The 17,631-nt window shown below is 44.3% G+C and overlaps 1 protein-coding gene across 3 annotated transcripts in view; it reads left to right on the forward strand.

Annotated features, from left to right (window-relative positions):
- Nucleotides 1-17,631, forward strand: part of LOC138769783 (sulfotransferase 2B1-like) — a 46,741-nt gene that overhangs the window by 968 nt on the left and 28,142 nt on the right. The window contains exon 1 of one of the 3 annotated variants that reach the window (XM_069948466.1): nt 2,536-2,613. The exons of 1 other annotated variant lie outside the window; for it this stretch is intronic. The gene's annotated coding sequence lies outside the window, so the exon portion shown is untranslated. Of the gene's footprint in view, nt 1-2,535; nt 2,614-9,049; nt 9,072-17,631 lie in introns of those variants that run through there. One more of the 3 variants, XM_069948468.1, reaches the window with a different exon arrangement.

Genomic DNA, 17,631 nt, shown 5'->3' on the forward strand with positions numbered 1-17,631 from the left:
CCTATGCAGCACCCAGGGCTCTATTCATTACAGGGCCGGTGGGGTCCGATATGGAGGTTGCTGGGGGGTTTCAGGGGTCGGACTCCCCGCGATCTCCTACTTTTCCCCGGAATACCCCTTTAAGATCTTCACTGAATATATACCTAGTGAGTTCACAATCACTAAGCAGAAGGTTGTTTTTTTTTTTTAGTTATAGCTCATTCATATAACATTTGTGCCATTGGAGGCTTGTGAACATCAGCAAACTGTCAAAATGTGATACCTATATGAGCAGTTGGTGGCACAGGCCTTATTGATTTCAATTTCAGTGTCGGACTGGGGTACCTTGGGCCCACCAGGGAATTCAATATACCAGATATAACCAGCACCAAACCTTTCACATTACTATAGCAGCTTTGCACAGCGCTGTGTATGTGACTAGCGATACTAGCTCACTGCTAGTAACTTGTCAGTCACTCTATGCAAACAGTATAGTGTGCCACTTAATTTTCTTGAAAGTAGAAGTGTCATGAAACTAACAAATCTGAGGCAGCCAGAGGGGCGCGGGAACATAATAACGAAAGTATACTTACCTGACCCCATGCCCTCATAGCGCTTCCTTAACGACATTCAGCTCCTTCAGCTCCTCCAGCTGCAACGCCACATATTTGGCTGATGGCTCATCCACACAATCAGTGACTGGGACAGGACACCGCTGCAGTCACTGACTGGCTGAGCAGGCAATCCATTAGCCGCTCCGTAACATTACAGCTGGAGGAGCCAGGGCTGAGATGTACACTGAACCCGGGCGAAAATTACTTCTGGCAGCTGTAAGAGAGACCCGAGAGCAGTGCTATGGGGGCACAGGGACTGGTAAGTATACCTTCTTTATTATCTTCACACACCCTACTGCCTTGCCTGACATTTAGTTTCACAAGACTTCTCCTTTAGGGAATCTGTCAGCTGTAATTCGTGTTCCAAACTGCTGACACTGTTAGATGCTGTTACATCAAGAAGACACATGGTACCTTAAATATATTTGTCTGTGCTTCTATTGCATAAATTTTTTTTTTATTCTATGGTAGAAAGAGTCAAAGAGGTTTTTCCCTTTTTAAATGACACTTGGACGCTTAGTCCCCAGCAGGTTTAGGTATGGGAGGGGGAGTTACAAATCAGTGAACATAACGTGAACATACATATTACATATAAGTATGCACAATATATACGCACATCATACACAGATATAAAGAAATGCACCTCACCTATATGCATATATAGTACACACACACACACACACACACACACAATACGTGCATCAAATCCTTAGGGATTTTATAAAATCCCTGATTTTATCATTTCGCTGCAACATATATATGATGTATATTTATGGTGGTGTCCATGTTTCTATGTTATGCTATGATTAGTGTGACCCTGTTGTCAAACCTTTTGGCAAGCGCAGATATAGGTATAATCCTTGAGATGTGTGTTTTTTTCAAGATTTGTGTCCCTTTTTAGTCCAGGGGTACGCACATACATGCAGGAGTTCTACTATCCACTGCTCCATCCTACTTGTGTACATTGTACAGGTGATAGATCTGTGTAGCAGGCAGATGTCCAGCTTTATGATTTTGCAATATGTGATGGATCCCCTACTCCCAAGCATAATAAGTTACACCAAAGAACGCAAAATAAAGACACAACACATTGTAATCAGGTGTCAAAGGCTTCAAATTTTATTTAAAATTACATGACACTGAAAATGGCAGACCCCCGACTCACGAAGAGTCACCCTCCAGCACTCAGGCGAGGAAAAAACCCCTGTGGGGGAAACCTCAAGGGAGCCATGGCTGGAGAGTTGCCCCTCCCCTGGGCATAGAGGGTAATACCATATTATAATAAACTGGATGGGAGAGAAATATGGCTGCAATACCTGTCACCTTATTGATGGCTGGCGGATGTATATCTTCTCTCTTACAGATCCAGGTCCACTTCTCAAGAAGATGTAGACTCGATGAAGGGGTAGTCTAAAGCAGACCACCCCTTTTCCCCTGCTCGAACCTCCAAATTACATCAAGGGTGGGGGGGGGGCAATAAATTAGTCAAGCTCAAGGTCCTCTGGCGCATCCAAGATGGCACTGATCAGGGCGCGGTGCATTGCTTTATGGAACCTTCTTTATGACATAAGCGCTTGTCATCACAGTGCACGGTTGCCATGGTTACTGCAGGCAAAGACATCTGAAGCATTAACCCATTAATGGCTGGCAATGTGCTTACTGGCATTACTGCAGAGGTCACTAAACACATGTGACCAAGCAAACAGCTTATGGTTAGGCCACACTAAGAACATGGTTTGATGTTTCTCATAGCAACCAATCACAGCTCAGCTTTTGTTTCTCAAATTACTCTGGTAAAATAAAAGCTGAACTGTGATTGGTTGCCATGCACAACTTAGTCTAACTTGCCCATAGCAACCAATCAAAGCTCAGGTTTAATTTATAAGAGCTTGTTAAGATATGAGAGGTGAGCTGTGATTGGTTGCTATAGGCGAATCAGATCGTGTTTTGTCTCTGGAAGATTGATAAAGCTGCTCGATTGCTGTAAAGCTTATGATGATAATGATGATGATGAGAGGCAGTAAGTGACCAGGTGAAAGGCATGTGCAGCAGTGTTGGATGATTATATGTCATCCTTCCTGGAGCTGCCATACAGGGAGACCCACCTCCTGTTTGGGGGCCCACCATAGGGTAGGGCCCACCGGGGGATTCCCCTGCTCCCCTGTGGGCCAGTCCGAGCCTGTGTTTGGATCATTCCTTGAATATATACATGTTTTGATTTGTGTGAAGTTCTTCTACATTCAGACATTGAACTCATGGGGCCTGTCCATTCACATATACATTTTGCCGATGTATACTGCATACCAGTGTTTCTTAACTCCAGTCCTCTAGGCCCCTCACCAGGTCAGGATTTAAGGCAATCCCATACAAAGGACAACTATGGTGATACCTGATGCACGCACTATAATTATATCACCTGTGAAATACTAAGAAAATCCTCAAAACATGACTTGTTGGGCCTTAAGGACTGGAGTTGAGAAACACAGTCGTATACCATAAACCAAGATGTATAAGCGTAAGATTTCCTGGTCTGGACAGAACTTGTCACAGACAGAGGTTGCAACAAAGAGCACGGTGTCAGACTGGAAAGAATACACCACTTTATACAGGACATACAACAGCTGATAAGTACTGGAAGTAGATAGAAGTAAATTACTAGTTGATCTGAAAGAATTTTTTTCCCACTGAAATACCCCTTCAGAACAAAAGATTTCATTCCATGAAAGTGTACAGTATAGGCCATACGTGTCTGTGCGGCCACCCAGTGGTTGTCATGTGTATTGCAGCCTGTCAAATGTTTTTCTAGCATGCCACAATAATGTATAGAATTTGTACTGTGAAAAATTGGAGACTTTTAAAGGGGTACTCTGGGCAAAGATAAAAATCCAGGGTGAGTGTCTCTGTGCTCCCACAGTGCAACATCACTGCTTCTGAAGCTCCCAGTCCTGTGAAGTCACGTTCCCGCTCAGACATTCCCACTCAGCCAATCAGTGAGGCAGGCATCTCTGCAGTCACTGATTGGCTGAGTGCGTAATTCCTGTGGTGCCATGACGAAACAGAAATTCGGGAGATTCAGGAGCTCCGCAGGTGACTGGGAGCCGTGACCCTGTGGGGGCACAGGAACGTATAAGTATATGCTTCTTTATTATGTTCCCACCACCCCTGCCTGCCCTGGATTTTTTACCTTTGCCCAGAGAACCTCTTAAACCCTATCAAGACCAGGCCAAAAATGGCATTAAAATGTCATGGTCGTTTTAAAAAACTTTGACATATCATAGAGATTTGTCAAAAGTTTTGACTTTGGGTGTGAGTGTTCAAGAACATGGGAATGATCCAGGCGTAGAATGTGCCCAGCGCGGTCGTCTCCCGCGCTGTGTCATGTCACGTGATGAGTGAGGCTCATAAAGTAAGTCTGACTGGCAGAGCAGGGAGTGGAGGCACTGCAACATGGTCCTCTCCCCACTCATTCTCACGATCGGTATGGGCATGAACATCCAGACCCAGACTGATCAAACATTTTGACATGGATCTCTGAAATGTGAAAGTTTTTTTTTTTTTTTAAAGGACAGTGACACTTTAATGACCAGGGCCCATTTTCTCACTTCTTTAATTTATCCATGCAATTTTGAGATGTGTTTTTGTGACATATTGTACTTTAGGTTAGAAGTAAATTTTAGCCAATATTTGTACAATTTTCTTGTGAATATGCCCCTATTTCATGAAATACTTGCAAAATGAACATTTTTCTAACTAATTTCTGCAGTCACCATGCAGGTTAAATCATGTGATAATTTTATTGCCAGCGTTGTTTTGCAGCGTCAGTACCAAATAAGTGTTTTTTCTACATTATTTGCATTGGGGAACGTGGGAATTTTGTGTTTATTTTACTTTTTTAGGGTGGGTTCACACTGAGGAATTCTTGTGGATAAACTCCGCGGAATTCCGCCGGCTGTACGCACTCACGGACGCGCGCCTTTCTGTCGGCTCCATAGACGCCATTCTATTGGCCGGCTGATTCCGCATTCCGCCGAAAGAATTGACATGTCAGTTCTTTCGGCGTAATGCGGAATCAGCCGGGCCATAGAATGGTGTCTATGGAGCCGACGGAAAGGCGTGCGTCCGTGCGCGCGTACAGCCGACGGAATTCTGCGGAATTTATCCGCGAGAATTCCTCAGTGTGAAGCCACCCTTACTGTTTTGTTTTTTTTAATTTATTTTGCAGTTTATATTACTGTCCCACTAGGTCAGTGCTTTTCAAACTTTTCTACTGGAGCCAGACCAATAGCAAACCATTTAATCATATAAATGTACAATCTCACCACATTAAGGTGAACCTCAGACAGATGGTCCCTATACTAGCAATGGCCTCTCTTGGACTATAAGTCTACAAAACTGGGAATATAGTATCCAGTTAAGCTGTTTAAAACACCCACAGGAGATGGGTGGAGTGCAAGCTAAAAGAAAGTAGCCACACACCCCTTATGTATCACAAAAAGGAAAAAAAAAATAGCCAGATCTCTACTACCACTTGTTCACACTGTGCAGTTAGCACACTGCCATGGCTAACATGCAGAGGGAAGACGCAGGTAGGTTGCTGCAACATTTTTTTCCGTTTTTTTTTTCCTGGATGTTAGCCATGGCCGCATGCAAACTGTACAGTGTAAGCAAGTGTTAGTGGAGTGCTGACTCTTTTTGCCTTCTATGTCTCTATGACATGTCAACAGCTTTTTGAAGCCACAGGTACACTTTAGGCACAGTTACATTATTTCCAATGGGAGACCACTGTTTTGGTCTTGAGAACCAAGGAATGAATAAAGTTTCCCTACTAACTTCCAGCTAACATCTAATACAAACTTATAGAAGGTTTGAGTTTGCTTGGTCCCGGATGCTCAGGATTTGCCTCCTTGTGGCTGGAGAAGATAGATGCTGCCATAGGGCTTCCTGGTAAACAAGGATATAGATTATCATTGTGTACATGTTTTCCAGGCAGCCCTATGGCTGCATTTATGTTTTCAGTTACTGGGAATCAAATGCAGAGAGTTTGGACAAAGCCGAACTAACTAAGTTTGCTGATCTCTGTTCCTCATCACAAAGCCTAGAGTCAGTTTCCAGTGAGAACCAAACTGGCCGGCAGTCTGCAGCAAAATCTATCAAACTGTAATTTTTAATGAGATTACTTACTTGCAGTGGGTTTGCCGTCCCGCTGCAAGTATCTAAATGCCGACCTTCTTAACCTGCCGTGCCTGGTGCATACTGTGCCTGGTCCGCGCTCCGGCTGCATCTGAGGCACCCAGCTCCCGCCCAGCCAAATCAGTGACTGCGGCAGGGCTGTGCACTGATTGGCTGAGCAGGACCTATAGTGACCGTGTGCCTCAAAGCAGCCAGAGCACAGAAACATAGATTGGTGTATTATGGAGTTTCTCTTACCCCATCGGCAGCTTGGTTACAGATTTAAACCAATGGTTTTAAATGGCAACCAGGGGCTTTCTGAAGGACCACAGGCCTGCCATGTATATGCGGAATTTTCTGCAGCTGTTTGTCTCAGCAGTATGTACCCTCAGAATGTTCTCATAACTAACAACTTGTTCAACTGCAATTAGTTCCACTTTGTTACTAAATTTATACAAAATATCTCTACTAATCGGCTTACATTTCCTACTGGAAAGTTGTTGAACCATTATTCTTCACAGCATAAATTGAGGATTATCTAAGGGCCATATTCCACCGGACGATTATCGTTTGTATAATCGTTAACGATCTCAAACGGCCGCTATTGCGAAAGACATGAAAACGTTCACTCATTTCCATGGAACGATAATCGTTACTTACTATCGTAATTGCGATCGTTTTTCTTCGCTATTTATTCGCTATTGCGTTCGTATCTACTGCAAACGACCGAACGATGTCTTATTCAATGCGAACGATTTGCGAACGTTTTGCGAATGAGCAACGATAAAAATAGGTCCAGGTCTTATAAAGCGATCAACGATTTCCCGTTCGGTCGTTAATCGTTAACTGCATTTCAACCGAACGATTATCGTTTAGATTCCAACGATTTAACGATAATCTGAACGATAGTCCTCCGGTGGAATAGGGCCCTAACCCCTTGTCCTCTTCCTGAGTATACATCCTGAGACATGCCAGTGCCCAAGAACCCAAACCCTCTTTGATGCTTAGACACCTCCAGGACCTGTGCCGCTCCTGTTACCTGTTACTGTGAGTATGCAAAGCAGCCGGAAACATAATCGCACACAACACACATTGTCTCACCCTGGCTGGACGTGCATTTCTTGGTCATGACCCAGACTTGTGAGAAAACTAACCTAGGCAAAGATCATGCCAAAGAGCGCTATCTGTCACTTCTGCAAAGATCCACTAAGAATCTGATTTCAATTTGGGCCCAGAGGGAACAGCTCAACAGGCCATTTGGCGCTATCAGGTTTTTAATATTGGTGTATTTTTTTGTTTTAAAGGTGGCACTCCCTTGTCTCAGCTATACATGTGGGGAATTAACTTATTTTCACTCATTTTCTCATACCACTATCCTAGCCACATACAATACACTGCACACCAAGCAGAGCAATTCACACATCAAGGGTTTCTTGTTGGATCCCATTACACCCAGAAGAGAGTACCTGATCCATTGCTTCTACAAATGGAAAGACGCACGGTAAGATAATCTTACCCACTGTGGCCTTGTACACTGTTCCCAGTTGGTCTGTAGTTATTCAGATTGGTGTATTATAAAGTCTCTTGGTGCGTTTACATAGACAGATTTATCTGACAGATTTCTTAAGCCAAAGTCAGGAATGGATTTGAAAAGAGGAGAAATCTCAGTCTTTCATTTATGACTTGTGTCCTGTTTATAGTCTGGTCCTGGCTTTGGCTTCAAAGATCTGTCAGTTAAATCTCTCTGTGTAAACACACCATCTCTCAGAGTAGTTTGGCTCAGTTTACTAAGAAAGTTTTCCTAGGGCGGGATAAACAACACAGGGGTTAGGAGAGACCAACTGATTTGCTACGGTCGTGTTTTCACTACAGCATGTAGGAGGTTGTAGGAAAACTAACAGTGGGTTTGTATGTGTGGGTTTAAATTACAAAGAAACAGCAGAATGGATTGGACAGAAGGAGATTTCTTTGGAGTCTGCATGGAAGGCTTTTACTGGAAGTTAGTGCAGAGGCCGGGCTGCTAGGCTGCACCATAAAATCGACGGCCTAGCATAAATGCCCTTATTGCCTACCGTAAAAACACGTATGGAGGGGTCACTAAAGAATAAAGCAATAGTATTAGTGATGATGCATGGAGAAGCACAAATGGAAAAAATATCACGCTGCAGAAAATCTAAATAATGTATGGAAAGTTATGGTTAAATGGTTCTACATTAATGTGTAAAATTTGTGGATGTAATCTGGAAAGGTGATGAATGTAATCGGATTTAATCTCATTTATAAAACTCATTATTAATTTGACAATTTGTAAGCACTGAGCTGATAGCTAAAGCAAAATTATATGTTTCTAATGTACAAGTAAAGAAGTATAATTGAGCGTTAGGAATAATGATGACACGTCTAGGAAGGACATGGGTAATAGATTGATGGACCAAGTAACCAAAGTCTAAAGTATCAAATACCAGTGTGTATGCATAACACCATATAGATCATAGGGCCCTCGCAATATATATCAGAAAAAATGCAAATACAGATAGGGCTATGCGTAATAAGGATATTCTTTTTTTTATTGAATAATTTTTTTTATTGTTTTCATATAGAATACTTTAAAATCAATGAACACCATTAACAAAGACAACCATATATATATATATATATATATATATATATATATATATCCCCCTCCCCCCCCCCCCCCGTTAGACAGAAATACACTCCCATAAACAACACAACTAACTTCCTGATGCAGTATACTTCGCAGGGCGCCAATATGACCTAATCTAAATAATTCTTCATCCCTTCACCACCCCTCCTATTACTATACTAATTACATTAATGACTACCATATTCCTATAGGCGGTCCTGCCCCATCCCCCCTCCGAAAGGCCAGGCGACAGGCCAGAGCCGACCCCACAACCGACCCAACTTTGCCACACAACACAAAATAAATAAACAAATAAATAAATAAGGAGAAAATAAATACACTTATAAATGCATATACACGTAGATACACACATATATACACATGCATCCAGGGCCGCTTTAACCAGAGGGCACATGGTGCACGTGCACCGGGCCCACTGATTAAAGTCACATGACAGGGGCCTCCCTGAGCAGGACCCTATTTGCCACTAGGTACCTTTACACACACTCACTCATCCGCCTGCAGTTTATGGCCGCACTGGTGGGTGTGTGTGTGTGTGGGGGGGGACCAATGAGGGAAGGAGCTGTGAGTCAGGACCGCCCACCATTGGGCCAGAGAAGAGATGTCCCCTCCTCCCGCCAGACTGACTGCGTCACACTAATGAGGTAAGGACCAACATACAACTGCAGCCGCAGGGGCCTGGTGTGCTGTGGGCTTCTTGCTGATTGAAGACCCATTGCATACTGCCGCTGGGCTATCTGCTTACCTAGTTGTTTCCCCCTTCCCAGCAAGTGTAGTTTAGGCTGCTGATGAGTGTCGGTACATGCTCCAGGTCAGAGGGGGCAGTTGGTAACAGGCTGCTATGTGATTGGATGTATGGCTTTTGGTTTGGCCATGTGCTTTGAAGGCTAGCCCCACTGCCCCAGCACCTCTCTCCTGTTATCATCCAGCTTTCCCTGATCACAGAATAAGACAGATAAGTGATGCGATGTCTGCTTCACCTTCCCCCTATCTTTATTACTAGATGGGTATACCATTCAGGAGCCTGGAAAAGATGAAGTGGTAATATCAATGGATTTAGCTACTTGTCAGATGGCAGCCTGTATCACTTAGCTTTCTCAGGTGCCTGAATTGATCATATCCAGGAGAGTTTAACTATAAAGCACTGTGAGGGATAAGGTGATGAAGTGGGACCCATGCTTTTATAGTTCGTCACCATTGCACCTTCTAATCCTTTATAGGTTATCATCTTCCTTGTCCTCCCCCCATGCCATGAGAGGTAATCAACTATAAAGCATGGGTGAAGGGGAATGCTGGTCACAGCTTTTATATTTTTATGTGTGCTGTGTATACACTGCTGGTATATATGTATGTATGTATGTATGCTGTGTATACACTGCTGGTATATATGTATGTATGTATGCTGTGTATACACTGCTGGTATATATGTATGTACGCTGTGTATACACTGCTGGTATATATGTATGTATGCTGTGTATACACTGCTGGTATATATGTATGTACTCTGTGTATACACTGCTGGTATATATGTATGTATGCTGTGTATACACTGTGTATGCCCTCCCTGGATCCCAACCACTCGCTCTTCTAAGATTTTACATGTAGTGCAGATGAACCACAGGTTACTTAAAGGGGTTGTCCGGCGCTAAAAAATTATTCACAGAATAACACACATTACAAAGTTATACAACTTTGTAATGTGTGTTATGTCTGTGAATGGCCCCCTTCCCCGTGTCCCACCACCCCCACCCCCACCTGAGTTATGCTCAGCCAATCGCGGCTAAGCTTCGGATGACGCTGCAGAGGGCGGTCGGCACTCGGGAAGATCCGCCGGCCGCCCGAAGAAGACGTCACTGCTGAGGATCGGAGACCGTGGTCGGCACGTGACAGGTATGTATAGCGCACCACACTTCCGGGTACACGGGTGGGGGTGGTGGGACACGGGGAAGGGAGCCATTCACAGACATAACATACATTACAAAGTTGTATAACTTTGTAATGTGTGTTATTCTGTGAATAATTTTTTAGCGCCGGACAACCCCTTTAACCACTTGAATGCTTTACTGAACAGTTCTTAAAGAGACAGTAAAGAGCACCCATAAAGTGTAGAAACATCTAGGTTACATCTAGGCACTTTAAATGCACTTATGTTAAAAATGCACCATATTGCATTTTTAACATAAGTGCAATGTGGGAACATAGCTTAAGACTCAGCCCTCCCCACTTCTGGGCACATCAGCATTCAAAGTGCCTAGATGTAACTGCAGTCTGTTATAGGGTTGTAGTGATAGGGGTCATGGTGTAGCGGTATTATGTAATGGTATCATTGGTGAAATCTTTTTGTTTTGTTTTAGGGCAATATGTAATCACTGTATGATGGAAGTAGTGTTATAGGATAACTACCATATGTACTGGGGCTCTTAATACAGTGCGGTGGCACTTTTTGGACAATATACTGTTTGTGGAGCACCGATTCTGAAAACACTGGGTTCGGGGGTGGGGTGGGGGTTGTGGAGTGCCAAAAGGAGGAGGGCCCACTGTTGGGGCATTTGCACCGGGCCCACCAGTGTATTAAAACGGCCCTGCGTGCATCTTCCTATGCAGAAGTAAACCAGAAAAATAAACAAATGAACACCCCCTTTGACCTTCCTCTCTGCACCTCCTTTCACTCATCCATTCTGTTGTCTTCACACCACCCGCACCCCTTTCAAGGGCATGACTGATGTCCAGAACTAATTGCAATCATGCCAGAGAGGATCCGCAGAGCTCCGATCAACAGAACCCGCGGACCCCCTCGTGCCCCTCCCAGGGCGATTCCCCCTGCCCATATATCATGGACAGCAGGGGCGTTGCTAGGGTCTTAAAACATCCGGGGCACGGGCCCCCTGAGTTGATTTCTGCAGTGACGTTACACACACACACACACACACGCTATATATATATATATATATATATATATATTATATATGTGTGTGTGTGTAACTTTTTTTTAAACAGATGATCACATAGGCTAGTATTTGAAATTGTGACTCACAGTTGACGTCTTCTCTGATCAGATTCGCTCACTTTTCTTTCTTTTCCATTCAGCCGGAGCCATAACCCCCTTCTCTTCAGAATCTGCCAGGAAAAACATTTTAGGCTCCTAGCTCCAGCACACACAGTAATTAGGTCTCCTCTGTGCCCTATCTGTGCTCACATAGTATAGGCCTTCTCTCTACCCCCACATAGTTGTAGCCCCCCTAGTAAAAATGCCCCCACTGCTGTGCCCTCTATATAGTAATATAGCACCTACTGTACCCACCATAGTAATAAAGTTCCCCCCTCTGCCTACAATAAACCTGCCCCCTACACACACTATCCCACCTAACCCCCCTACGGGCACACACACACACACACACTACCCCCACCTGACCCCCCTACGCGCACACACACACACACACACTACCCCCACCTGACCCCCCTACGCGCACACACACACACACACACTACCCCCACCTGACCCCCCTACGCGCACACACACACACACTACCCCCACCTGACCCCCCTACACACACACACACTACCCCCACCTGACCCCCCCTACAGACTACTACCCCCATCTGAGCCCCCCATACACACACTACTACCCCATCTGACCTCCCCATACACACACTACTACCCCCATCTGACCTCCCCATACACACACTACTACCCCCATCTGACCTCCCCATACACACACTACTACCCCCATCTGACCTCCCCATACACACACTACTACCCCCATCTGATCTCCCATACACACACTACTACCCCCATCTAAGCCCCCCATACACACACTACTACCCCCTATCTGAGCCCCCCATACACACACTACTACCCCATCTGACCCCCCCCATACACACACTACTGCCCCCATACATACACAACTACCCCATCTGACCCCCCCATACACACACTACTACCCCCATCTAACTCCCCCATACACACACTACTACCCCCCATCTAACCCCCCCATACACACACTACTACCCCCTATCTGAGCCCCCCATACACACACTACTACCCCCTATCTGAGCCCCCCATACACACACTACTACCCCCTATCTGAGCCCCCCATACACACACTACTACCCCCTATCTGAGCCCCCCATACACACACTACTACCCCCATCTAAGCCCCCCATACACACACACACAGAGTACTACCTGGTCACCATACCCACACACTGCCAGCCTTCCGCCCCCCCGGGGTGCCAATACTATTCCCCACACACTCCCCCACCTGATATTACACACACACACACACACACACTTCACTGCCAGCCCCCCCCCCCTCCCAACATGCACGGTAACCCCCCCCGGGGGTTACAATACTCACCCCGAGCTGCAGCCTGAGGTGGAGGAGCGCGGCGGGGGAGAAGCTTGGCTCCGCTACAGCCGGCTGTGATGTCCCTGGAGCGCAGGCGGGCCAGAGCGTGCAGTGTCCACTGCGGCCCTCCGTCCAATGAAGAGAGGGGTGACGTCACGAGGTATCCAGTAGTGGTGCCGGCCGATCCTGCTCCCGCGGCCCGCCAGCGCTGAAGTAACAGCAGCCTGGGGCCTCTGATAGTGATCTATCACAGACCCCGGCTGCTGTTATTTCGGCGCTGGCGGGATCAAAAAGACTTTCAGGGCTAGGCAGAAATCACTCGGGCTTGGGCCCCGAATGATTAAGCCTAGCGAAGCCACTGATGGACAGGGAGCCGCCCCACAAGAAACACAAACCTCCATCTATCGAACTTATTATAGAAGCTTAGTTATGTCAGAGAACAATGGCCAAAAGGGGGGTACACACACACACACACACACACACAAAAATAAATAAATAAAAATAAAAAAAAAATTAATAATACATACAAAAAAATTGTGTAATCTTGTGTTTTTTTATCAGTTATATAATTCTTAGCATTCCCATAAGCTTTTTCCTAAAATTTATGATCCTTCTTACCAATTATCTTCTCCCATTTCTTCTTAGAACCAATAATAACTTTACTTACACATATATCCCCCAATACATTATATATCTTAGTGATTCTCCCTTTTGTCTTACTGGAAAACTGCATAATTTTATTAACACCTTCTGAACACTCTACCTTCCACTCCACCCTTTGTTCCGTGCCCAATATTGCACTCTTCAACTGCAGATATCTTAAGTGACACACCTCTGTGTTTAAACTATTGCACAGTTCTACATCATTTTTAAAGAACCCTTCCTCAAATATTTGGTGCACATATTTCAAACCCCTACTTATCCAATAACGTGGGCCAGGAATTTTAGCTACCTCCGGGAAACTGACTATTTCGCCACAATGGCTTAAACGAAAAAACCCCAACAATATCGCCTTTATCTCTTATTACTAACCAAACTCTGGTTAGCATCCTGTACGTTGAGAATTTAGGGTATTTTGTTTTGACTTTAGCCTCAAGTAATTCAAAAATTTCAGATATGGCCCCTTTCTGTTCGTCCATCCAATTAGTCAGATATGTCTCCTCCCTCCAGCTCCCAAATTAATTGCCAGGAAATATCTAAAAAATCAGGAACAGATAGACCCCCTTCTTCCTCTGGTAGTGCAAGAATTTTCAGCTTCAGATGGACTCTCTTTCGGTTCCAAATAAGTTCGTTAATAAGATCATCTATTTTCAGAAAAGATCTTCTTGTTAATCCACACCAGGGCACCTCCCAACATGTAAATGATCTGTGGGAGCCATATCATTTTAATCAAGCCCACCTTATCGGCCCTACTCAGCGGAAGCTTATTCCAAACCCCCACCTGCTGTTTCATCTTTTTTAGTCTCGGTGACAGATTCAGGCTCACATATTTACTCAGTTCTGCAGTAATCCACACCCCCAGATATTTAAAGGATCCCTCCAAGCCCACCACCTTAAGCTCCGTTTGCTGATTGAGCTTAATATCTGGATCTAATAACAACAACACAGATTTCCCCCAGTTTATATTTATACCCGAAAATTTTCCAAACCTACCTATCTCTTTCATTACTGCATCCGACCCTACCTGTGTATTCCCCAAAAAACAATAACATGTCTTCTGCATATAGAGCTATTTTGTCCTCTGTCCCCCCGGCTCCAAAACCCTCAATCTCAGCGTTGTTGTTTATACTTCTTGCTAACGGTTCTATAACCAGGGCAAAGAGCAGGGGGGAGAGAGGACATCCCTGACTGGTTCCCCTACCACGTTCAAAATAACCAGACGACCGACCATTCACTGACACTCTCGCCCTGGGCTTACAATAAATAATCTGCATCCACCTCAAAAAAACATCTCCGAAACCAAATTCTTTCAGCGTTTTCCAGAGAAAGGGCCACTCCACATTATTAAACGCCTTTGCTGCATCAAGAGACAGTATGGAGTGGCCCATACTGGATATTCGCATACACCCTTCTAATGTTAAAGGGTTAGTGCGCCGGTAAAAAATTATTCACAGAATAACACACATTATAAAGTTATACAACTTTGTAATGTATGTTATGTCTGTGAATGGCCCCCTTCCCCGTGTCCCACCACTCGGCCAATCGCGGCTCAGCGGCTGATGACGCGGCCGGCACTCGGGAAGATCGGAGGTGTTCGGGCCGGCCGGCCGAAGATGACGTTTGGCACAAGATGGCGGACGCGTGTCGGCACGGATCAGGTATGTATAATGCACTACACTTCCGGGTACATGGGTGGGGGTGGTGGGACACGGGGAAGGGGGCCATTCACAGACATAACTTTGTAATGTGTGTTATTCTGTGAATAATTTTTTACCACCACACTACCCCTTTAATGTGTGTAGTTCTCCCTGGCACAAAACCACATTGATCTTTCCCTATAAGAGTAGAAAAAACCTTTACTAATCTATTTGTCAACAATTTAGCCAACAATTTCATATCCGTATTAATTAACGATATAGGCCTATATGATTCAGGCTCCAGTGGATCCTTATCTACTTTAGGGATCAGTATTATTTCTGCATTATACAGGGACTCTGGGAGACAACCCCTCACATATGCTTCACACAGTACCTTATGAAATCGTGCTATCATTGGTCATACTGTCTAAGTGCTTCCACCGGTAGCCCATCAGGGCCTTCTGTCTTCTCTGCCGCCATCCCCTTTAGTGTGTTATACAACTCTTCCACCTCAATTGGACGATCCAACCATTGTTTTTGCTTCTCCAGTAATTTCGGTAACTTCCTAGATGGCAAATATTCATCTATATCAGATGCACTCTGCCATCTAGATTCATATAACTCCTCAAAGAATCTTACAAACACTATTAGAATACTCTCCAAGTCTCTAATGATCAAGCCCTCATGGTTTTTAATTTCTGCAACTACTCTCTTGGGGTCCTTTCCTTTTAACTAGGGGGGGGGGGAAATATACACAAAAGCAAAAACCACCGGGACCGCTTCCAACTTGCAGGCCATAAAGATATATCTACCCTCTACGTCTACTTCCACTTGAATAGGACACAGATCAATGGATTTATGTATCATAAGACTCACACCTCTTGCATATTTTAAATACACAGCATGGTATTGTTGAGACACCCATCGGCGGTCTAGGACCTGAACCCTATCCACATCCAGATGCGTCTCTGTAATGCAAATTATAGCCGGGAGGTGCCTCAAGAGTTCTCTTAAAACTGCATATCTTTAAATTTTTTCATTAATCCCTCTGGCATTTCAAAAAACAATTTTCACCATTCAAGGCACGGGACGATCAATCTCCACCCCCCCCCCCCCCCCCCCCCCCAAAAAAAATGAAAAAACAACAGCAGACACCCCTCCCCCCCCCCCCCCCCCCTTCCCGACATGGATATGTATTATAGATGTAGGCTACTGTTAGTTAACAATCACTAGCAGTCAGCAAGAAAGATAAGTCTCCAGAACAACTATGTACAATTATATACAAAGAGACAATGACTGTTGTCGGTTGTTTGTTAGTATCAACCAGTCTGTGTGTATACAGTTCGTCTCTGTTAATGACAACTCTAGTCACAATGACCAGTGTCACGTCCTGTCACAATGTCCCGTGTCAGTCCAAGGTAGCCAATGACCTGTATTGGTCCAAGTTAAGCAAATTATGACCCCTGTTGGTCACTACAGCCAAAACGGCTAAAATCACATGTAAAGTGCTGCCACACACACCCGTACTCAACGTGTTTCAGTCAAACTGTAATAATGATATCATCAGGAGTATTCAGGTGGTAAATATTATACGGCAGTAAGGAAGCAACACATATAATTATAATATGCAATTAGTAATAAATTATGGACACAGGTTCTGCCACTACAGAAGAGCGGAGCGTACACATCTCCCTACACTGGACACAACCGGTACACCACCAGACTTTGAGACCGACAATATACTCACACTTCAAGAGACAATTGGGGACTTAGATCGGTGATAGCCACTGCTATACTGTATCTAGATGGTCCTAGTCCTATCCTCGTGGGACAGTGAGTACTGCTGTCGGAACCTGTGTCCATAATTTATTACTAATTGCATATTATAATTATATGTGTTGCTTACTTACTGCCGTATAATATTTACCACCTGAATACTCCTGATGATATCATTATTACAGTTTGACTGAAACACGTTGAGTACGGGTGTGTGTTGCAGCACTTTACATGTGATTTTAGCCGTTTTGGCTGTAGTGACCGACAGGGGTCATAATTTGCTTAACTTGGACCAATGCAGGTCATTGGCTACCTTGGACTGACACGGGTCATTGTGACTATTGTGACAGGACGTGACACTGGTCATTGTGACTAGAGTTGTCATTAACAGAGACGAACTGTATACACACAGACCGGTTGATACTAACAGACAACCGACAACAGTCGTTGTCTCTGTATATAATTGTACATAGTTGTTCTGGAGACTTATCTTTCTTGCTGACTGTTAGTGATTGTTAACTAACAGTAGCCTACATTTATAATAAATATCCTTATTACGCATAGCCCTATTTGTATTTGCATTTTTTCCAAAGTCTAAGGTACATGTTGAAACCCAGTCCTGAATATGCAGTAAGGCTTGATGTAAGTTATTTTTTAGCATTTGGAAAATTGTAAAATCATTTATATAATAAGATATTGATAATACGGTAAATTTAGTAGCAACAGATTGGGATCAACTGGCCAATGGTTTCCATGTCTGTGTAAACTTTATTTTTAATGTAA

The sequence above is a fragment of the Dendropsophus ebraccatus genome, chromosome 12, assembly GCF_027789765.1.
Source record: "Dendropsophus ebraccatus isolate aDenEbr1 chromosome 12, aDenEbr1.pat, whole genome shotgun sequence".
Classification (NCBI taxonomy): Eukaryota; Metazoa; Chordata; class Amphibia; order Anura; family Hylidae; genus Dendropsophus; species Dendropsophus ebraccatus.